The 23,738-nt window shown below is 43.1% G+C and overlaps 1 protein-coding gene across 1 annotated transcript in view; it reads right to left on the reverse strand.

Annotated features, from left to right (window-relative positions):
- The window catches only part of FAR2 (fatty acyl-CoA reductase 2), a 119,296-nt gene extending 95,897 nt beyond the window's left edge, over nucleotides 1-23,399 (reverse strand). Inside the window, exon 1 of the mRNA XM_069003416.1 lies at nucleotides 23,326-23,399. The gene's annotated coding sequence lies outside the window, so the exon portion shown is untranslated. The remainder of the gene's footprint in view (nucleotides 1-23,325) is intronic.
- Nucleotides 23,400-23,738: the final 339 nt, after the last annotated feature.

Here is a 23,738-nt window from a genome sequence, read left to right on the forward strand (position 1 = left end):
ACCAAAAAACCTTCTTAAATGATTGTAAAACCTGTTATTTCAGCCTTTGACACTATGCCCTTCCCACAAAAAAAACACAAATATCTTAATACACAGGTCAAGGATCCTCAGGAATGACCCTCACAGCTGTCTGCTCCAGAGAACCCTGAGGGCTTGAGGTCACAGCCTCCCACGAGCTGTGGCTCCGAGGGTTTTATCCCTTTCTCTCTCCATGACAAACAGCCTACTGTCCTGGGCCAGGCACTGCCCACAGAGCAGCAGTGTTGGGATGCTGCAGATCCTTCAGAGGCAGGCAGAAATGTCCCAGAGCACAACATTTGCAAAAGTTGTTTTATTGGAATTTTTCCAACTAGATCTGATTATCAGATCTCCTTTTGCCATATATGTAAGTGGATTGGCTGAGGCTGTGAAACCCAGTGCCTGGGTGCCTGGCCAAGTGTCAAAACAGTTTCAGAGGCACAATTTTGAATAACAGTGACAAGGTGGTTGTTTTGATTCTCCCTGGCACTTACAGGGAGCAGGTCTTGGTCAGATGAAATGCAGGACAAAAAAACTGTCTGATGTTCATAAATTCAGAAACAGTTCAGAGTTAAAAATCAGGAAGACAGCATGACAAACCGAGTTAATATATTCTCAAGCAAGCCTGAAAATTTACTTTCCCAAGGAATTTTTCCTTCGGAACAGATCCACTCAGAATTAGCAAAATACAAATTGCTAACTTTTCCATCTCTATTCAGAGCCTGACTTGTGAAATGAATTTTTAACAGTAGCTTTAAAAAACTTCTGAGTTGTCTGAAAGGAAGCCTGTTAGAGAGATGACTATGTTCCATAATGTTATTAGGCTTTAGCTGTTCTCATGAATTAAAGAAATGATACAGGAGTGCTCGGCTCAAAAGCCAGTTAGGAATCATGGAGATGGTACTGCCCTTTCCAATTTTCAAATGCACATTTATCAGGTCTTGTGGGCCTATTACAGTCTAGCGAAGCTTTACTTCTAAAAGATACAGACATACAGCTTAGTGGAAGGGGCATCTTTGGTCTCTGTTTTCTTATCTTCTCAAAAACAGCTTTGAGAGTTAAGCACATGGATTTTGCAGAGGGCTGTGCTCTCATCCCCCATTTTTATCAGCTGTTCAGCTTTGAATAGTAGCTCAGTATTCGCCGTGTCGGCAGTACTGCCCTCCAGGAGCTGCATCCCCAGCCAAACCTCAAAAGAAAGAATCACTTCTTGGCATAGGCAGCTCCCCACAAGCTGCTCTGCTTCCTGCCAACCACTCTGGGTTGAGGCTCAGCTTCCAGCACCCAGCCACAGAAGATGCTGCTGACAGGAGTGCAACTGATGCTCTCAACCCGCCCAGTTCCTCTCATCTCAGAGCAATATCCAGAAATAGCTGCAAAGATCTGCAGTGGCTTAGGAGAAGAGCCACTTGGGCTCTGGTAGATTTTTAGGGCACAACTGGAAAGCATCTTCTCACAGTGAGAACTTTTGCCTCAGAGGGAAATGCTCAGTGGAAGCTGGTTTCTTTTAACACCATTCCACAATGTGGTCTGTGGCACCCAAAGTTTAGCAGCCCCACAAGCACGGAGCAAAAATTCCTCTTGGACGTCAAGTATTTGTCTGACTCAGATCACACTGAAGCATGTTTAGCATGACTGGGATAAAAGAGATTTTACTTTAACATACTGCTTAGCAAGGGGAAAAAAACCCCTATAAACAATCAAAAATCCAACCACATCCAAAACTAGATTTAATTGCAAATTAGCAAGGACAACTGAGCAGCACTTAGTACAGCCACAACTCGAGAGGAGATTCAATGGTTCACCAAAGACTCCCCAAAATACCTAATTTTGTAATTAATGACACTGTTTTCTGTACTTTAGGGTGCAATGTGTATCACCCCTCCTGGAGTGAAACACAGGTTTTGTTTTGTGGTTTTATTTAAGCACACTGTTGACCACAATTACAGGAAAAGAAATTATGCATTTATATGTCATCTAAATTAATGGTTTTTTAAGAAGTCTTCCAAATCTCCCAACTACCAAATCAAGTCCTGTAAGTAATTCAAGCGTGCCATACCCTACATAACAAACAACATGCCACTTCTTAAGAGTAAAACCAAACCTAACCAGACAAATATCATCAGGTTAACTGTTTCCACTGGAAGATCCCTGCAGAAGCAAAAGGGTGAGCAGCAGCAAGCTTCTCTCAGGAAGGCTGGTGAAGGCCTTGGGGCATGAAGTGCAAGGATTTTTCCAAGTGCATCACGAAGTCATAAGCTCAGTGCTAATAAAAGCTCATATGAGTAGAAGATGAGGAAATAAGGCCATTTATATGGGAATAAAGCTCTTGGTGGTCTATGTTCTGAGTAGTACTGAATTCCCACAGCTGCTGCACCAGAATTGTAGCATCCCTAAGTCAGCTTGGCTTTACCTTCTTTCTCCTAGGAGTGCATGCCCTTTAATTATTTCTGGGCAGACCACAATAATCTACAAGACAGGTGATGTTACCTATACCTGCTGTAAATGCTCCTTAACTGTCAGGATGGCTTTTCACTTCAAGTTCTATTTTCTGAACTCATTTCTTTTAAAAGAAACAATGAATCTGAATTTCTTACATCTAGAATTCATGCTAGAGCATAATTTTTTAAGCTTTCTATGAGCATAAAGAGTTTAAAAAAAATTACATAAATGAATCTGTTGTTAGGGAACCTCTTCAAAACAATTACAGAGAAATTTCATAACACTCATTTTTGGAACATACTCTGTTTGCTTGACTACATTTCTTAAATTACAAATGGGCTTAATTTTATTGGCCTCATCCAAAAAATCATTGTTAAGAGTTTCATAATGAATGAGCTCCTAAGAGAATTACAAGGACATAATGCATGCCATAACATAGTAAAGAGTAAGACAGGCTGACCTCATTAAATCCATGAATTTGGAAAGTGTTCGGGTTCAGGACAGCATCTGAAGCATTTCTTTCAACTGGAAATAGATTATAACGTTTAAAAGGTTACCACTTCAAAGAGGTTTAGGACTATATGTACCTGTATAGATAACAGGTCTTCAGCTGAATACAAACCACAGAAGACACAAAATATCCAAAAGCCCAAGATGCTGAAATGCAAAATATTAATAAATAGAACACAACACTGTCTTTAACTCCTATGAGAATTCACACCTTAAGTGAACTTCAGATCTTTCCACTTCACTATCAGATATAGACTGTAAGTACCTGCACAAGTCTGCACGAAAAGAACAGACACTCACTGGGTTGTTGTTGTTGTTGTTGTGCATGCCACGTTTCCTTTCCCTTCCTCCTGAAGAAGGCCCATCTGCTTTCACTTAGAGGAAATTTGTCAGACAGCAAAATTAAGATGTTCCAAAATATTTTATTTCACTTGGGCTGCGGCAAATAGTCAAAAGAAAGATTACAGCACTACACGCCTGTCCAAATTTGCAACTAAAAACCACTACCCTCCACGATGCTTTTAATGAAAATTCAAATGCAAGTGAATTGTTTTGTAAATCAAAATGCTACATATTAGATGTGGAAGTCCTGGGAACAGAAACAATAAACATTCCCTACTCAAGAGAGCAAAAAACAACAAAACAAACCCCTTAGGAGATGCTTATGTATAGGACTGCTAGATCTTAAAGTTTACCATGACTGTGTTGAAACATAATCCCAGGAGCTATAACATTAATTAAGGTCAAATCACCAGCAGTTAAATGGTGTTTATTAAATAATAAAACTGCACAATGCCCACAAACCCACACATAAAGCCACATAAAGTTAATCTCGTGAAATGCTAACTACCCAGACAAAATTTGCTAAACTCTTTGGACATATACTACTAAAATCTGAAGTTTACAGATGATTGCCACATGAGGCTGAGCGAAAACTTGTATTTCCCTTTCCATCTTCAGCAACATCAAAAGACAAGCTCAAAATGAAAACTGAGGAAAACAAGGGGTTGTAAGATGACTGATAAATTAAAATTCTTGCTCATGCATGAACCAGTTCTCATCCCTTTCTACTTCTAACATACAAGCACCCAAAGTCTAGGGAGCAACTGGACTGCATATCACCAAAAATTTGGTATTCTGGTAAAAGCTTTGAGCTGACACTATCGATGCAAAACACACTGTGCCCAAAGGAAACAAGGTGCTTAAATGTCCCTAAACCAAACAAACCAGAAAGACCAAAAGGAAAACTACACAGAGTTCAACTAAACCTTGTCATGATCTTTTTGGGTGAGCTGTGATTGTACTTCGCATCAAGAAGAATGGAGAAGATTAAAACAGCTACATTTTCTGGCAAGTTTTGTACCCATAGCACAACAATTTTTGCAATAAATAAACCCCTATGTGATTTCAGTGGCTTCTTCCTTCAACTAAGTAAAAGAAACACTGCCCTGCCTGTAAGCAAAATGAATTGACAGCTTATGGAGAAAAGTTCAATCTGGAAGAACCAGTAGACATCATTCAACACATCATATATTGGTTTTAACTGTGGCTAAAATCTGTTACAGACTATGCCCATATTGCAGTATTCCCATCCTTAGCAATACCAGAACAATACTTGCATTAATATTTTTGTTGAACGGCCAGCTCCTGGACTCTCTGATTACATGTGAATTCTCCTCTTCTAGCCTCAATTACTGCAGAGAGAAGACTAAAGCTCATGAATTCAAACAGATTTGCTCATTTGTCTGATTGTTTTCTCACTCAGTGCTTTCTCATGGTTTTTGAGGACATGATTTATGTTTCCTAAATAGGCAAGCTTGGCAAAACCAGTGCCATTTGAGGATAACAGAATCTAAGGAGAATCATCCCTGAAGCTAAATCAAAATGTCTATGAGTCAGGCACAGAGGAAGGGTTCCAAGGTTACACACAGCCAACTCATCTGCTCAGTTTATAGGCTTCATTAAACAAAACTAAATTTACAGTGGGCAAATTTAAAAAGAAAAGTGACAGTTCACTGCCCAGTTGTACGTACGCAGCATTTGATAACACTTTTTAGCAGGAAAATGAAACATTTTCAACAACTTTAAAAACCCCTAAATTAATACAGTTGACAAGTCTAATACCTGAATGAAAACCATTTACTTGAGTCATTACATTCAGCATTATAATGCATTTCCCTTTCAGTCTGCAGCATACAGGAACTAATACCCTCTGGCATTTGGAGGATACACAAGGCAGTTTTGAGGCATTAGATCTACCCAAGTAACTACCATGTAGGACAGTACAGCCCCTTTATTGAGCCTTTGAATTACTCTGGTTCATAAAAACATGCTGAATGCCTTCACAATTAGGAGATTTAGTAAGATGGTATAACACAGAAAACCAGAGAAAGCTTAGCCTTCAAACTTGGCCAAACTGTGTTCCTGCAGTTTGTTGCACTTGCAGCATGACTCCATCCCATGGCAGGAGGCCACAGAAATGCAGACTGCTGCTCTGGTAATGCCTTGTGGTTTGGGTTTTTGCTGTTGCTTAGCAGTTATGAAAACAATCCACTTGACAAGGTCAGAATTCATGACCAAGAAACGTGGTGAGCAGAGCAAAACTTACATATAGAGCCCTATCTTTTGAAGTACCAGCTAAGCCTTAAAAAGAAAGCTGCTGTAGTCATGATATTAAGGTTACAAATAATGTATTGTCTAGCAGGAAATCAGAACAAACCCTGACACTTTTTGTTCCCCTAAGTTATCCCGCACCAATGCACAAAAAAAGACTTCTGCTGGTTACCAAGTTCTCTGCAACTCCAGTTTACTTAAACATCTTCGTTAATCACGAGAAAAGTAAACCAAAATCTTTGGTGACCATAAACCAATGCACATCACTCATTCTGCTGGACTTCCACTGCAGATCTAATCTGTAATAATAACAATAATCTAAAAATAACACCAAAATATTAAATGACACCATCCAGCTTATTCCAGCACCAATGGGAAAGACAGACTCTGCACTAGCATAGCAGAAAGATGTGACTGATCAGGGTCTTGAGGGCACATCTTACGCTTCCAGGCCATGAAGAAAGTGAGCATTCCATGCCCCACATCTCACAGGTAGGCTTGGCTGGGAGACAAAACCTGGCTTGTCCTGTGTAATGGTGCCTCCCCAACCTGGCCAATTCACCATCAGCAGTAGCTTGGAGCCAGGGAGAAACCATCCACAAACACAGAATTTTAGAGAAGAGAGGCCAATGGACTGAGTCTTACATGTGAAGCATGAGACTCAACAGGCCTGTGCCAGAAGTGGCTCACAGCCTTTGGAACCCCTTTGCACAGAAAAAGTTTTGCCTACAAACACCATGTTATACTTCGTAATCTCATGCTGGTGTTCATATAAAATTTCCACTAGGAACAGCATTCCAAAACCAGAATAGACTGTATGTTTGTTATATGTATAAAGTTCATGCTGACTCCTGGGTTAAGTACCTTGTAACCAGCTTAACTACAAGATTTAGAGGCACTGGTGTGTTCCCAATAACTCCTGGATGCCCACACAGGGTGATGACACTAGTTACACATCAACCAGCTTTGTTTTAAACAAATCTAGGTTCAAAAAAATCACCTGTGAAATGTGATGCTCCCTGATGATAAAGCTTTAGCCATACACTTCACTCCCTCTCCTTCTCCCCAGCAACACAAGTGATTTTACCTCTACCCTACATGTTTTTATGGGTCTCTTCCTTCTTTCAGTTTAGGACACCAAGCACCCAAAGAGAGGTATTAACAGGGCTCCTCTGCACAGGCAATTTCAGGAGAGGGGCACCCAAGTTACAGCCTGAGGTAGAGATGAGCCTGTTCTCAGAACTCACTGAAAAACAAAGAGAAAGGGTGGGATCATATTAATACCATGACTTTGGTACAAGGGGCCCAAAAACACTTCTCACCTGTTCCATGGAGACAAAGGCCCTGCAGTAAACTGTATTTATACCACACCTCAAGAGCCTTGAATCTCTCAAAACCCAGTCTAAAGTCTAAGCACAAAGCAGAATTTAAAATGAACAAGCCACTTACTACAAGACAAACAGAACCAAGAAATCCAGGTAAAGCTACAATTTATGTCAAAGCTATGTAACTGCAAACTCAGTTCAGAATTCCCAGTTGGGCTGCTCAGAGAAGAAAGAGCAGATCATATCCAAGGTATTGAAATGGATTTATGCTTTTGTTTTCATAACAATGACCCCTCAGCTTCTTGAGCAAAGTATGATTACACGTGATTGATTGCACTCTTACCCTGGCTGCTGTCATTCTGCAGTTCTTAAGTTCATTTCACAAATGCTCTTGCATAATGTACGGGGTTTAACCAGAATCAGGTTTGTATATTCCAATTCCTGAGGGCTTGTGGGTTTATGCATGTAGTGTAACAATGAGATTTGCTGGCTCCAGTCAAACACAGTTCACTTTCAGGCAGCATACCCAAGAAGATAGGTACTGACCTTCCCATCCTGTCTGCTTAGGCACCCCTTGTTGCGCATGCCCTTATTTCTGATTGCTGCTCCTACTTCTAGACTGAAAACAGAAGTATGAACATAGACATATTCCTATTACATGAATAATGTGAATTACACAAGAAATGTTTATCAGGAACATCTTCTCTTTGAAATATATTTTCAAGATACTCCACATGTAAATAATTTCCTTTTTTTTGTATGCCTCCTCTGAGATCTATATTAGGTCGTAATTATCCCCCCAATACATCCAGCAGAGGCAGAGACATTCCTAACAAGAATCTTTCCAGTAAAACTGGCACAGTGAACATTGATGCTTAAATTCAGCTACAATAAACATCTTAAATCCAGAAACTGAAAAAACTGTGTTCACATCTAAGAACAACTTACTGGAAAACTGAACTCCTAAAATAAAATTATTTTGTTGAAAATTGAGGCTTGGTGAGGGATGAATAGAAAAAGCAGGTATTTATTTAATTTAACATTAGGAGTTCATTGCTAAATACAGATATAATTTACTACATATAAGACCAATGGCAACTTTTGTAATGACAGTCATGGTTTGGAGGGAAATGTTGCTATAGCAATACCAACCATAGGAAGGAAATCCACATCTACTCAGAGCAGCATTTCTACATTGCATTATTTTTATAGCACAGCCCTTTAGCACAGAAGAGTGCAGTAAATCAAGAGTAACACCAATTTTAATCACACAGACATAGTCTGGGAAAGTATTTCACAGAAATATCCTGAATGAGGAAATGATGACCACACATCAAGTAAGGTTTTGTTCAGTTTACTACTTTCATTCAGTTTAAGTCAACTGAAGTCAAGAGTTTATTTCCTAAGCCAACTTCTCCTGGATTCCAAACACTAAATATTTAGGGGTTGGCTTCCCCCCTCCCCCCCCCCCCCCCCGGTTCTCTGTAAAATCCCAAGCAACCTAAATGAGATCTGATCCTCCTTAAACTGGCTTGACTTAGGTCTGCAGGGTTTCTTGGCTCAGGCAGTAAGTGAAAGCAATAAAACTGGTTTGGGACTGGAATCATCCCTGAAGTGATAAAGGCACGTGTTCCTACCCCTGATGCAGCTGGCATTAGTGTTTATCTGAGAGTCACGAAGGGTGAACAAGATACCATTGCAACACCTTTTTCCTGGCCAGCCTCAAGGGAGGGAATTCCCACCCACAGGTTTCTGGCAATGGGACTTGGGCTGTGGGTTTGGGGAACCAGGACTTTGGGTGTTTCTTTCTAGCTTGTCAAAGGTTGACCCCATTCTGTCTGTCTCTGCTCCTACCTTGGATTGCTGATAAAATCATGCTTCCAATTATCCTGTCTTTTAGCTGACTGCTTTTTCACCTTTCCATGAGTTGGCCTCTTCAATTAAATCTTGCAGCACTTGCAATCAATCACAGTCAGTCCCTAAAACAAGGATCAACTCAATCATCAACACTGATCTGTAAAAACAGATCTATTATGATTCTGACAGCTGATTTTCCCACGTCACTTTCTCTCTTACTTTTGGCAAATTAAGTTTCAAAACCAGATTTCTATACATTTCTACAGCTCCTAGAACACCTACAGAGAGAGAAGTAACGACTACAATAAATGCAATGCTCAATAAATAATTCAAATGAAATAATTCAGATTAAATACAAATTACCTGGCTTCCTACAGCCATGTGAACATCGTGGTATTTATTCCCAAGGCATGTCAAAAGAACAGAAAATTTGAAAATGGCTAAGCAATATAAACCCACATCTCATACTTAAGGACTCTGTATGAGCACATGGGCACATTTCAAGCTGACAGTAAGGAGGAAATCTTTATAGAAGGACTTCCATTGTCCACCATTCCAGATTCACGCTTGTGCACACAGGAAATGTCCCAGCCATACAAAATTCTTCCTCTGCATTGCACAGCCCTGATGTCCTGGGCAGAATCGTAGAAAAACACAAAACCCCCCAACTGTGATTCTCTGCAGATCAGCAGTTAGGTTCTCTGCTTGGAGAAGGACTCTCATCAGTGCTACATGAGGTCTCCCACAGCTTGGTCCAGCTGAGTCTTGAAAACCTCAAAGGAAAGATTCCGCCACCTGTCTGGGTAGCATGTTAAAACTCTTGTGCTACTCAGTGGTGAAAAACTTTTTCCTAATGGCCAGTCTGAGCTGCAATTTGTGACAGTTGTTCCTTCTTTTTAAGATCTGCCACTAACAAGCTCCATAGTCATCAGAACTTGTCTTCAAGAAGCTACAGGCTTCTGTAAGATTGCCCCTTTGCCTCTTTTGCCAGACTAAAACAGCCCAGGGACCCTAATCTCTCCTCATTACTTATGGCTCCCATGGCTCAGAATCACGGCTCATGGCTCAGAGGTAGTCCTCTCTCCATCTTCTGAACATTGTGTTTTCATTTGAGGAACTGACTGACTGAAGAACCAGAGTACTCAGCAGTGCTGGGAAGGACAATTACTTCCCCATACCTGCTGGCCACAGAGACCACTATGCTGTTTGCCTTATTTGCAATGAAAATGCATCACTAACTCATTTCCAACTTGGCAGCAATCATCATATCCCATAGCTTTCCCACAAATGTTCTGTTCAGCCAGTTGCTTCCCAGACTATGCTGCTGCAAGGAGATGATCTGCATGGGCACAGAACTTCATGTTCATCCTCACTGAGCTTCAATAGGTTTCTGTTGGCCAAATCTCAGGCTTCCCAAGACCCAGCTGAACTGCATTTCTACCACTTGGTGTACTGAACTCTCTCTCCTGCCAATTTAATGTGATCTGTGACTTTGCATTCCATCTCACCATCTAGATAATTAACAGAGAGGTGGCATCACCAGCCCAATCCCTCACAGGCCACTTGCTATTTGTCTCCAATGAGACACTGAGCCATTGGAGACTACACCTTGAACTCTGATATCCACGCAATTTTCAATTAATCTAACAATCCATATAATTTGCACAGCTTCCTCAATGAGAGACTATAACAAAAACCTCACTGGAGTCACAGAGTCACAGAATAGTTTGGTTTGGAAGGCCCTTAAAGATCAGCCAGTTCCAAACCCTCCCTGCCATGGGCAGGGACACCTTCCCCTAGACCAGATTGCTACAAGTTCCATCCCTGGAATGGGGCATCCACAACTTCTCTGGGCAACCCATGCCAGTGCCTCACCACTCTCACAGCAAAGAATTTAGCGACCAATATGCCCATATCTACATATTTGGTCATTTAATTACAAAAGGCATTCAGGTTTGTCAAATACTTCTTGTCCCTGGTACACCTGGGTCAACTATTCTTGACTACCTTCTCATTCTTCTCAGATTTGGAAACAAATTCCCAGAAGACATGATACGTAATGTTTCCAGGGATCGTGGAAGGCTGACTATCCCTGAACTACCCTTCTTTCTCTTCTTCTAAAGATGGGTGTAATAACAGAGCCTTTCCCTAGTTTTCAGGGACCTCTCTAATTTATTTTCATAGAGAATTGCAACTGCAGAATTGCAACTGCATCACCTATGTCTTCCAGTACCCTGGCATAAATCCCATCCAGCCTGATGGATTTGAACATAACCAGCTTTTTAAAGCAGTTCTGAGCAATAAAATATTCTGTTTCCTGTGCTGCACTGCTTATTTAAGTTCTCCTAGTCAATCTTCGCTTTTGTACAAAACCATATTTGGAACAAGAACATATCATGCTTCTTGCTTGGTGGGTCAAATTGCAAGACAGGCCACCTCTTGCCCATGCACTCAATCCCACACTGCTTGGACTCTGAGGACACAATATTTATACTCACCTCACCCTTATAAAACAGGGAAGGGCTCTACCCTCAAGCTCCATGAGCAGCCATCTACCAAAAAGTGCTTCTCACAAGTAGCCAGTGATATGAAAAAGAAGAGAACCCAAACATTCAGAGCACTAGGCCTCCAAATACTGATTAAGGGAGAAGAACAGAGAGCTGAGAAATGCCCACAGGACAAAGAAAACTTTCAACCCTTCCCTTCATAGTATCTCCAAAGTAACTGAAGAAATGAAGAAAAAGAGTAACTCACCTTTCTGACACATGACCTTACACCTACTTAACAGGATTAAATTACTGGATTCCATATAGATTCTGCTAGGATGTGGTTCCTCCAGGGGAACAGCAGATACCCAGCAAGACTCCACTGACATTAAAGAATCTCACTGCTGTCTTGACAGATCTGTCAGGTTACCTTCCTGAATGCTCAGTGCAAGACTGCTACCTACCCTTTCCTCTGACTCTATCAGGGACCTACAATCTGCTGCAGACTTGTCACTACTTGTTTGAGTTGAGAAACAAGAAGACCCAAATGCTGTCTAATGGCAGCATTTCCAGAGCTCCTCAGACAAAGCCCACTGTGCTATTGCCAATTCTCAGCATTTAGAACAAAAGAAGGGAAGCCATTTCCACCATATACAGTTTTTGAACACTGCTCCCTACTCCATACACTCTGTTACAGAATCCCAGGATGGGTCAGGCTGGAAGGGACCACAGAAGGGCAGCTGGTCCCACCTCCCTGCTCCAGCAGGGCCATCCCAGAGCACAAAGCACAGGATTGTGTCCAGAGGGGTCTGGAATATCTCCAGTGAGGGAGACTCCATACCCCCTCTGGTCTCTGTTCAGGGCTCAGTCACTGCCCAGGGAAGAAGTTCTGCCTCATGTCCAGGTGGAATTTCCTGGGCATCAGTCCCTGCCCGTTCCTCTGGTGCCATGGCTGGGCCCCCCAGAGCAGAGCCTGGGCCCTGCTCGGAGCCCTCCCTGCACACAGGGACACACAGGGCTGAGGGCCCCTCTCAGCTGGGGCTCCTCTCCAGGCTGAACAGCCCCAGCTCCCTCAGCCTTTCCCTGTCAGGGATGCTCCAGGCCCTAAATCATCTCCTCAGCCACTGCTGGCCCCGCTCCAGGAGCCCAGAACTGCACACAGCATTGCAGATGTGCATCACAGGGCAGAGCAGAGTTAATCTCATGTTCTTTGTTAACAGTGAAGTGAAAAACACAAGCACAAAGCACTACCCTGCTCCTCTTCATTCAGCCTGTGGCACACTGGCAGACCTTTGTATCTGATTTCAAATCTACCACATTTACCTAATTTCCACATACTTTGTACCACGGAGTATCACTCGTGTGCTTTGCTATGTTCCCTTTGCTTTCAAGTACTAATGCCACACTCTTACGAAGAAAATGCACATCTCCAACGAGTATATGAGTAGACAAGAAGTGCAGACTTACTGGACCAGTAAAATCACCGTGTTCTGGCAGAAAACATTCTCAAGAGGATAGAGACCATGCCACCCGTGGCCCAGCATATCTTGTTCTTGTAGCATGAAGTTCTGGTGGAGAAATATTAGTAGGACTTTCATGTTTATGCTAAAACATCAGAACATATGTTCCCTTGCTAACACTACACCAGATATTTATTTGCAATATAGTAAAGAAATTATTTAATCAACGAAGAAACACTAAACACAAAAAAAAAGAAGAGTTCTACAGTTGTAGGTTTACAACTTATGAATAGGAGGACAATGAAAACAGAAAATTGATGTATTTTACCCTACTAGTGCACTCAGATTCCATCAGAATTTGCTTTTTAAAGGAATGAAGGTAAATTTCCATAAAGTATGAAAAACATGGCATTTTAAAAAGCTAAGGCAATGAAGTATGACCTTTTCATCACAGAATTAGTTATCCTTACTGTATTTTCCTGGCCTTAATCTTCCTGAACTTTCATAACAATTACCAAAGAGATGCAATATCTCTATTAGTGCAAGTGGAACTTTCTTGTTTGCTAAGATTTTTGCACAGCACTGTAGAGAATAAAAACCCATCTACCTATGGGACACTCCAGTGAAAACTCTGTAAATGATTTAAAGGAAGCTGCTGCTAGCAATTATGAGCACTTTAGATAAAAAGCATCTCACACAGGATATTCTGGGCACTATATTTTGCATGGAAAGGACATAAGGTTGCACACAGCAGGTAAGATTTTTGAAGTCTGAAAGACAGAAAAAAAGAAAAAATAAGTGCAAGGACGTGCCCGTTTTATTTTATAAATGAGTCAGCAGTACTGGGTGATATTTTTACAAAGCTGCATGGAGCAAAGCACCAAATGCTACCAATGCTACTCTAGAGTGATAATACAGACAACACACTGAAAATGATACGTTTAGAGTTTAGAGTTTAGAGTAAAAATCCATATGAGGACTTGCATGCATCTCACAAACCCAAATCCTACTGTCTTAATTCCAACAATCAGATGTAATAAATTCAGCTTACTCTTCTTACCCAGGAGACAAGGCACAAGTTTCCTGCTCTGTATCTAGGAATGCTATGAGACCTACTTCTAGAATTCCACTTTTTATTTAAGGGCTCACAGTCACAATCACATTAGTCACGCTCAGTGTAGGCGTATGTAGAAAAATAAGAGAACTACTCTCTTTGAAGGCACCCTGTCATTTAATGAAAGACAGTATTGTGACTGTTCTAACATTTTGAACACACGAATCTCAGATCAGAAACAAGTTCCTATGAAGGGCTCCAGATCACCTTACTTCATCTCCCAGAACAAGACTTACCTAGGCTGCCAGGGAAATTAAATGTTAGTGACAAGCAGAGGAGTTGGGTTTTGATAAATGCAGATTATGCCACTTCAGAAGGCAAGAACTTCCCCATCTTTAAGGATGCAATCTATTGCCAGCAATGGAATCTCTGGCATTGCATATTATTTTTTTCTTTTTTTCAACACGCTTATCTAATTTTTAAGGTTAAATACCAACAGCTAAATGTGCCAACCTATAACCTTTAAGACTGGAATTTTAAAATCATATTGAACTTCAAGAACAAAGCAATCGGTCCTCCTGTGTATATCCTTCCAGAAAAGGTGACAGAAATATGTTCAGTATCAATGCAATTTCAGCCTGTTGATGATTCACCAGCAGAGGGGTGACTACTGAAGCACAAATACTCATTACTTGAAAACCAATGCTGCACTAAATGTAGCATTGACAGGCAAAGGTTTCCAAGAGGAACCCAAGAATTAAGACACACACCCCCTGTCCAAGTGGAATAGTATGAGCAACTAATGCATCTGTAGGCTGTGACTGACTTGCTGCCAGATCACAGTTTAGCTTTGCGTATGTGGTTGGTTCAACAGTATTACTGTGTTGGCAGAGTCCAGAGATCTCATCTTTAAAATATGGGTGGGTTGTCATCACATCATCTTGGAAGCACACACTTCCACCTTCTCCTCGATCTGCTTGCTGGGAACTCTCTGTGGACAAGTTCATCAGCAGTAAGCAATGCCTAATCAGTTCTTGAAAACCCCTAAGCCAGCTAAAGCGATAGGTTTTCCCTCGGTGGAAAATTTAGCATTCCCAATGGCAGAAAAACAATCTCAGCTGTATATGGGCCAATACAAACATCCAGCAGAAAAAAAATACTGGGCCGAAACACCTGAGGCCCCATGTATGGAGCATTCTAGTACCAGGAACTCAATATCTCCAAAGATCAGTTGATTTGGACCCTGTAGCCAACAGCAGGATTTGAGACAGGTACCTGTAAAGCACTTATTTTAGTGCTGAGCCAAAGAGATTAATACACAGCTAGCAGTCTGCTTGACACTACAGAAGAATGAGGGGTCAGGAATAGGCCAAAACAAAGGTGAAGGGATACATCTCAGGCAGGAAATGAGTCTTTGTGGACACAGTCTGAGCTCTCTCAGCTAAGTAAAGTGATAGCAGAACTAGGAAAAGGAACAAAACAAAATGCCTGAGAAAGGACATAGAGATTAGGAAACAGGGGAAATGAAAAAAAATATTAACTGAGAAATGAATCAAGATCCAGAATTTCCCATCAAATCAATATATTGTTTGGGGTACCTTGAGACCTTGAATTCAAGTACAGCAGAAACCCACTGGCTGCTTTGAGGATGCACAGGACAAGGCAGTAGCCACTGAACATAAATGTAAGAATATGGAAAAATTAAAACTATAGCTAGCCAGTATTATGGCAAATGTTACTGGTTATCTGCAGAACCACAGAAGTTTTCCACTGAGCTGGAAGGTTTGAGCACATCTAGGTGCAAGATTTGATGGTTGCTTTGCTACACACAACAGAGCATGACATAAACACCCTGGTATCCCCTGGGCTCTTCGCCCTCTCCTCTCTGCAAGTGTTATCACCTCTATTTCAGATGCAAAGAAAGGCACAAAGAAGTGCAGAGGGGATCACTGACATTTTGTTCCGTACTAGGAATGTATTGCTCTGGAGTATCTAATGAAGATAGCAGCAATGAGGACTCAAAGGAGGTCACTGGTAGAAGCCAGCGTCATTCAGTGTCTGTAACATCTTGACCTGGGATTTCATTTCTTTCTGCAGCAGGGCTCCACAGGGAAGTAGAAGCAGAACCACATCAAAGTAATAATGTACATTACTGGAGAAAGGATCACAGGGCATGTAAAGAGCTAGGCTGAGAAGTTCCAGCTGCAGTCACAGGAATAAAGAAGAATCTACTGCACACACTGCATGGCTATCAGAGCTCCAAGGCTGCATAAACAGATCTTTTATCAGAAAAGCAAGCAGGTTGTTTCTTTGCAGTCTGCAGGGTCACAGGTAAAGCACCGAGAATGCAGTTACATGAGCTGAGGGTTAACTAAGGGTATAATTCTGTCTGTCACATTCAATTTAGGAATGTGAATACATGAGAGTTTGGGTGTCTTATTAATGGCCTGGGGACCAATAGCCTCAGCCTCTTCAAAAATTTTTTGTCCAACAAAGGAGTTGGGTCCTTAACAGCAATGACATTTAATTCAATAGCCAAAGGAAATCTAGAAGCAGTCCTGGACTCTGATGTTCCCTTTGACTTAAAGCTAGAAGCAATGAATAAGCTGATGTCAGTATATGCAATAGTTTTGCTAAGGGCTCCTTCTATAACAAAATTTCACCCTCAAAATTGTCCTTAGAATTGAGTTTAAACAGAATCATGCCATGGATTTCAGACCAACTGATAACAAAAATAAAAGAGCTCTGTGTGCATGTACTACATCAGGAAGTGCTTTACGTCAGGCAGGCAAGTCCTTTTATCCTTCTCTCCCACCACTCTCCCTCATAACAGAGCACTTCTGAAACTCCTCCATTATATATCCATAGCCCAAGTAGGGGACTGTAGAAGAAACCTATTAATTTCTGTACTTACAGAGAAAGATTTTTAATACTGATGCCCAATATGACCAGGAGTTAGTGAATAAGCAGTGACAGGTGGTAAAAGCAGATGGTTTTGAAAAGATTTGCGGCAGTGCCTGGCTCCACCATCCTAGGAGCTCCACAGGCTACTGGCAGAAGAAGTTGCTCCCTTCCTTTTCTTTCCTTACTCCAGAAAACCAGCAGCTGATCTCACTGGTTGCCACAAAGCCAGGAAAGGACAGGCAAAACTCACTCACTCATGTTCTTTGTCCCACCTCCAAACTGTTTTTGCCTCTCTGCAGAAGCCCAGCTGAACACAAGTGATAGAACTAGGCTGAGCAGCCAGGTGCCCATCTGACACAAGATATAACCCACCCCCATGTTTGCTGGTCCCAGCCAGGACCAGAGTGAGCAGAGCTCCTGGGTTTGGCAGTCACTCACCACAGACCACGACCACTTTGCTTCTGACCACACCAGAGGATGGTACCTAAGAGAGAGCATCACAGCACGCTCCAGTGCTGAACCCCGGCACACACACCTGCCTGCAGGCCAAAGCTCTGCTCAAAGCACCAGCACCTCTTTCTGAAGGCCCTAGTGATGAAGGAGGCATCTCAGATGCTGCAACCCTGCACAGCCAGACTTTGACAAATGGTGAATAACTTCATGTCAATTAATCATAGAGCGATACTGCAGTGGGAGCAAAGCTCAGGGAAGCGCAACCACTCACATTACATCTCAAAACAGAGAAAGTGGGCAAAAAACCATTATTTCTTGTGTAAACAACAGCAGTAACAGAAAAATATAATTCCAATGAGTGTTGTGTGTTTGGCCAAAGCAATGTTGATTTCTACAGATACAACCTTCTCCAAGTTACTGCTATTTATGCTCAGGGAGCAAGGACCCACTAATGACAAAGAGACACCACGAGCGTCACGCTGTCATTTTGGGGACGCTGCCTCAGCTGGAGCACAGTACCAGCTCCAGTCAGCTGTAACTCTCCTCTGAGTTATCACTGCACACCTATAAAGATGACTCAGACAACTTCTTATTCTGCCAATGAATCATTACATGGTGCCATCTCTGGCTGCTATCAAAACCACCTGTAACCACCTTAGCCATTAACTCCACAGTACATCCATTCCAAAGAACCTTTCAGAACACTGCTCTGCTCTGTTAATACCCACACATTTTGTGAGTAAATTAAGAATCCCTCTTTCAGGATTTACTGAAGTGTAGGGTAGGAGCTGCACTCCTGAAAAGAGCTGGTACTTTTCCTACACAGCACATCTATTTTTCAGATTTTCCTCAGAAACAGGAGTGATTAACTCAATATCAACATAACACTTATTCTTGTTTTACATTTCTTTAAACAGTACAACTACATAGCTTTGTAAGAACCTTTCTCTTGTTATCTATTGCACTGTTTACAAAATTGCAGTCAATTAACATTTTTATAATTTCACTCACAGGTTCGAGGTAGCTTTTGAAGGAATATTCTAGAGAGGGTTGTAACACTACAGTGTAATGATATTCAGCATCCCCTGAATAAGGAAAGGTCCTTTTGAACTATCTACAGTGAAATAAATCCCTATTCTTTACATGAAATAGGGAATCTTTCTTTTCTTTAAACAATTAGGTTTATGGTTTCTTTCAGGAAGCTAAAACAGAAAACAAACAAACAAGAAACAAAAAAAGGACCTGTCAGTCCAGCCAGTCCCAATTTCATACAGCACTGCAGAAACAGCAGTCTGCTACAAGGGTAAACACAGGCCATTCAAAACTGGAAGCAAAACCTTGTATTTGTTTCCAGAGAACACCCCATGGTAAAATTGCCTCTTACCTTTGGACACAATAAAACACAGATCTGGGCTTGGATTAAGGCAAGGCCAAAAGATGGCTTTAGAAATCACATTGCAAGTATTCAGGTGTGTGACCAGTGCTGCCATTCTTGAATGCATTAACCAGTCCTCAAGCTTTGTATTTGATCTGTTAACCACATAGGACAAGCACCTGCTTCTCAAAGCAGATTTGGAAGATGGATACTGGTATAAAGGGCTAAAAATTAAATGAAGTATGAGGAAAACCTATTATACACATGTTTTATGGGCACAGCTGCACCACAATTACATTTGGGAAGGAGAAGACTTCGGGAGTCAAACACAACAGTGTATTTTTGAGGCACAAGATACCTTTTTCTGTGAGCATGGGTGGAAGAACAGAGCCCCATGCAATTTCCAGCCACTTAAAACTGCCTAAGCAGAGGTACACACAAAAAGAAACACATTCAAGCAACTCTTGCAAAACACAGCTAATATAAGCTTGGAACAGAACACAATTATAGCTGAATTACAGGTATTTTTGCCAAACCTTCAATATGCCTCATGCTTTAACAACAAATGTAGCCACAGATTTGAGGGAGAAAGTTTTCAATAATTATCAACAGAACATTAATTACATGCCTACTATTACTATTTCGTTATGTAAAGATCTAGTTAGCTGTAATTTTAATGCTGCATGCCACTCAAAGACAGCTCCATTTTCTAAAGAAAGCCTTAAAGAACTATGAAAGTAAGAATTTTAAAAGAAATACAAAAAACACCACAGACAAAATGTCTACCTCAGATGGCATTAAAAAATGGGAAAGAGAGGCTTACCATTCAAAAACTAAATGGAAAAGAACTGTAGTAAAGAGAAAAGAAAAAGCATCTGCTGTAGTTTTATCTTGAAGGACATACACTTTTCTCTTTGACTCAGCTCATCAGACCCTTGGAAGGTATGTCTACACAGGTGACTGGAGACAGGCAGGCACAGCACCTCCCTCTCCAAATTGGCCACATAGGAGCCAAATTAAATCTGGAGGCCGTGCAGAAGCATCAGCACAGCACCAAGCGAGCTCGTGAGGCTGAACATCCCCCGCTGCGAGGGGGAGCAGCCCGCTCTTCCCCCGAGCGCACGATCTCCGCTGATTCCTCGGCGCGTTTCAGTCAGGCGTTGAGTCAGACCCAGGAACTCATCCAACTGAAAACCAGGCCAAGAGCAACAACAAGAGCAGATTTGCATTTGGCCAGGAGTGACAGTCCCATCCTAAGCAGGAGGTGGGGAATACGTAGCCAGAGGTGAGGCAGGCAGGCAGGCTGACCCCCTGGTCAGGCAGGAGCCCACATTTAGCAGCTCCACATGAGCACAGGTGAAGAGCTCCCAAACAAGGGCTGCCTTTGTGGAACAGCTGCCTGAGCCAGGCAAGTGAACGTCCTTCAGATTATCCTTATTTCCAGGTACATCTGGTGATGCCTGACTCTCTCCATGACCTACTCCTAGTAATTTAGATCATTTTAATCTCATTGGACAATATTCAAACTTCCACTTCTTAAGCCTCCTTTGTGGACTCAGGACCCTCAGGTAAACAGAATACTGTAATTTCTCATAGTAATAATGGGAAATAATGCAACTATGGGACAATGATAACATTATTCCCAGCAGCCGTTATTCCCAATCTTTTCTTCCAAAAACAGCAAAACCAAAAATACAGTAAGATAAGCAATAGTCCCCAGATGAGTCAGGTACTCATCAGTACAGTTTTCTCCACCCCACTGAGTTATTCACATGGTCTGTCCCTTGTATAGGTCAAAATGACTTGCTATTGGGGAAAAACCTGGCAAACTCTTCAGAATTAGGAGATTTCTATGTGAAATGTAGGGGGGAAAAAAACAAAACAGAAAAGTTTTTTTCCACTGACAGTCTAATTCTGCAGACTGCTCCTCTGGAGCAAAGATCTACACTCTGCCATTGACTTGAAATCATCAGTGTCCAAAAGATTTCTGAAGATAATGACCACTTGTTCATCTTCTGTACTGCACCATGCAGACAAATGACAGTTTCTGTACCCTTGGTCCTATTGCCAACAGTCCCTGTCACAATCCTTCTGCCCTGTCATCATCCATGTTCTCCCTGCCAGCATTCCCACACCTTCCCAAATCACCCACTCACCCAACTCCCCAAGACTCAGGCTTGTTAGATCTGAACTGACTTTGGGGAAGGTATGGAAGTTGATCAGTCAAAGCTGCCTCCTATAACAGAGCCACAAACTTTGTGCTCTGTTAACAGTCCACTTCCTATTACTTTTCTAGCAGTTGATATCTAGATTATTCTTCTTTATTTTTTCTCTTTTTTTTTCCCCAGATGACAACCTATGGGTTCAATTTACTCAGCCTTTTCTTACATGGTCTTCAAGATGTTTTAAAACTACATTTCCCGACCAATAATTTAAACAAGCCTAGGGATTAGACTTGAATCTTGAATTGGAAGAACTGGAGAATTTGCAGCTTTGTTACAATATCAGATGCATCCTCAAACATACTCTAAATAGAGTAGAAGGCTGGCCTAAATCTGCTATTGCTTCATGTTTAATTCAGATACCTTTGAGTGAATGCATCCCCATCCCCCCAGTTTTGTCATCCCCAGCTCTCATCACCTAGGTACTGAAATTGACAGTGGCTTTAACTTAGACAAACACCCCAAAACACAGAGGAAGTGTTTTAAAACACTATAGTTATGCAGAAACAAGTTGTCAGAACAAAACAGTAGATCTAGAGATTAAAGCACTCAACTGCAACAAGGATTTTATAACTTCACTAAATCAACTATCAGTACTATTTTTAAACTATGTAGTTCCTTCAAACAGAAGACGAGTACCTAACTCAGTAATGAACAGAAGTTGCACTTTTCTAGTCAAGAACATTACAGGTAAGCAGGAAGCGATGATGTTTTTGATACTGCAGTGCAAATCAAAACTCCAGTAGCAGATCTCTGTGCCACCAGCTTCTTAACAAGTAGGGATGAAGGCTCCCAAAATGCCAGCACACACAGAAAGTTACACTCCGAACTAACAAGCCAAGACAGTGTGAGCTTTGGTATGTGAAGCTTCTGAGAGGCCTTTCATTTTGTTACATTTCTGGGATCATCGAATAGTTCAACCATACACTTGTTTTAATACAAATTCAAGTGAACCAGGATTAGAGACCATATGGATTTTGAAACACATTTTTCTAGCCTAGTAATGACCTTCAGAGATAGCAAACTCTCAGTCTTAATAAAGATGCAAAACTAGCCTTTTGACTGAATTTATAGCACAATAGTTCTGGGTGAAAACACAGAAATTTAGTTTTATTGCATCCCTCCGCAAGATAATGGTCTGTCATTAGTTGTTTCCCTAGTTATGCCCTTAAAAGGCTCCGAGGCAAACACGTAAAAGCAAATTGTTCTGAGTAACAACATTACTGTAAAGGAGTGTATAAGACAAGGCAAGGTCACGTGTGTCTAGTTTCCAGAGAACTGAGGATATCCTCGCAAGATCCTGTACCAAAATTTGCGTTAAATCTTTGTGGTGCCCTGCGGGTGGGGGGCAGTAGGGATATCCAGTCATTTCCCAATCAAGAGACAGAAAACAGCACCAACGCTCCGAGTAAGGCACTTTCCTCATATGATTAAAACTCTATTGCTGTCTAATACCACACTTCTATTAAAGAAACCAAAAACAACGTATGGGCCTAACAGCAGGAAAACAAAAAGGCAACCCTCCCCTACAATCAGATTAGCTCTTCCTTTATTTTCAATAGCATCGCACTGATGATTTACCCGTACCCGGAGCCAACCCTGCGGTGAGGCAGGGCGGGAACCGCTCGCCACATCCTCTCCCGGTTCGCAGGATCGCACCCCGGCTTCAACTTACCCAAGGAAGAGCCGAAGCGCCGGCGGGGCCGGGTCCGCCGCTGCCCCCGGGACACCGCGCGGTGCCAGGGGCCCGCCCCGGCCGCTCGCGGCTCCCCGGCCGCGGTACCTGCCCGGCACGGCCCCGCCGGAGCCTCACGGCCCCGCTGCAGCCGGCCCGGCCCCGCCGCCTCCCGCGCATCCTCCCTCTCCAGCGTCGCCTGCTCCTCTCCCTCGCCCCCACACCACCTTCCTGGGCGCTTTTTGGATGGTGTGGTTTTTTTTTTTCTTTGCTTCCCTCCGTCGTGCCCCAGCGGGTTGTTACCTTCAATCGCCGCTTTTCCGACCAATTCCTGTTTCCAAAGCGCTGCCCCCCACCCTCCCCAGCACGCAAGCAACTCCCGGCAAAGAAAAGGAGAAGGAGGAAAAGAGAAAAAGCAAGGGAGGAAAAAAAAAAAAAAAAACACCCAACCAAATAAAATTGACAAACCTCTCGTGGCTCTCCGGGTGTGCCAGTGTGTATCCGGCCGGGGGAGGGAGGCGGGGAGCAGCAGCGCCTGCCCCGCCGCTCCGAGCCCGGACCGGGGGAGGATGCGCGCCCGCCCGGGGTGCGGACCGGGGCCGGCCGCCTCAGCGCCGCGGGCTCTGCAGCAGGAGCCGCCGGGCACCGCCGGGGCGGGAGAGCGGGCCACCGCCGGCAGCGCTCAGCCCCGCGTGTGCCCGTGAACCCCCGCCGCAGGTTCACGCCCCTTCCTCCGCGGCCCTCGCCGCTGCCAGCATCGCCCCTCAGCTGTGGGGCACCGGCGCTTTCGGCGGCCCGGCCGCTCCCCGCCGTGGCCGTGCCGCAGGGGTTGCGGGCACGCCACGCCAGCCCTGCAGGAACCAGCAGGGCAGGAGAGAAAAGGCTCCCTTTCTCCCTTCCCTCCTCCGTCCCCGAGGTCTCCCCTCCTTACCGGGCTGCCGGGGCTCTTCTGCCGCCTCCGGGTTTGCTGGGGCCGGGGCGAGTGGCGGCGGCGGCGGCGGCTCCTCCTCAGCGCCTCCCCGAGCCCCTTCCCCACCCTCGTCCTCCCCCGCTCCGCCTGCGCCGGCGTAAGCCGGCAGCCGGGAATGCGGGAAGCGGGCCGGGCTGTGCTGGAGCCCCCCCAGGCATCCAGGGGAGGGGGGGGGCCGAAAGCTCCTAAATGCGTGGCAAAGGGGCAGGGCGAGTGGTCTCTCGAGTGTCCTCCAAGGTTATTCCACCTCCTTACTCTCTTCAGTTTACAGCAAAATTAACGGCTGCGATTAAAATGATCAGGAAGAATATTGTGCACAGAAACAGAGTTATAAAATAGGCATATTAAGTTAATTACGCAATTTTTCTTATAAG

Source organism: Aphelocoma coerulescens, chromosome 1A (genome assembly GCF_041296385.1).
Source record: "Aphelocoma coerulescens isolate FSJ_1873_10779 chromosome 1A, UR_Acoe_1.0, whole genome shotgun sequence".
Taxonomy (NCBI): domain Eukaryota; kingdom Metazoa; phylum Chordata; class Aves; order Passeriformes; family Corvidae; genus Aphelocoma; species Aphelocoma coerulescens.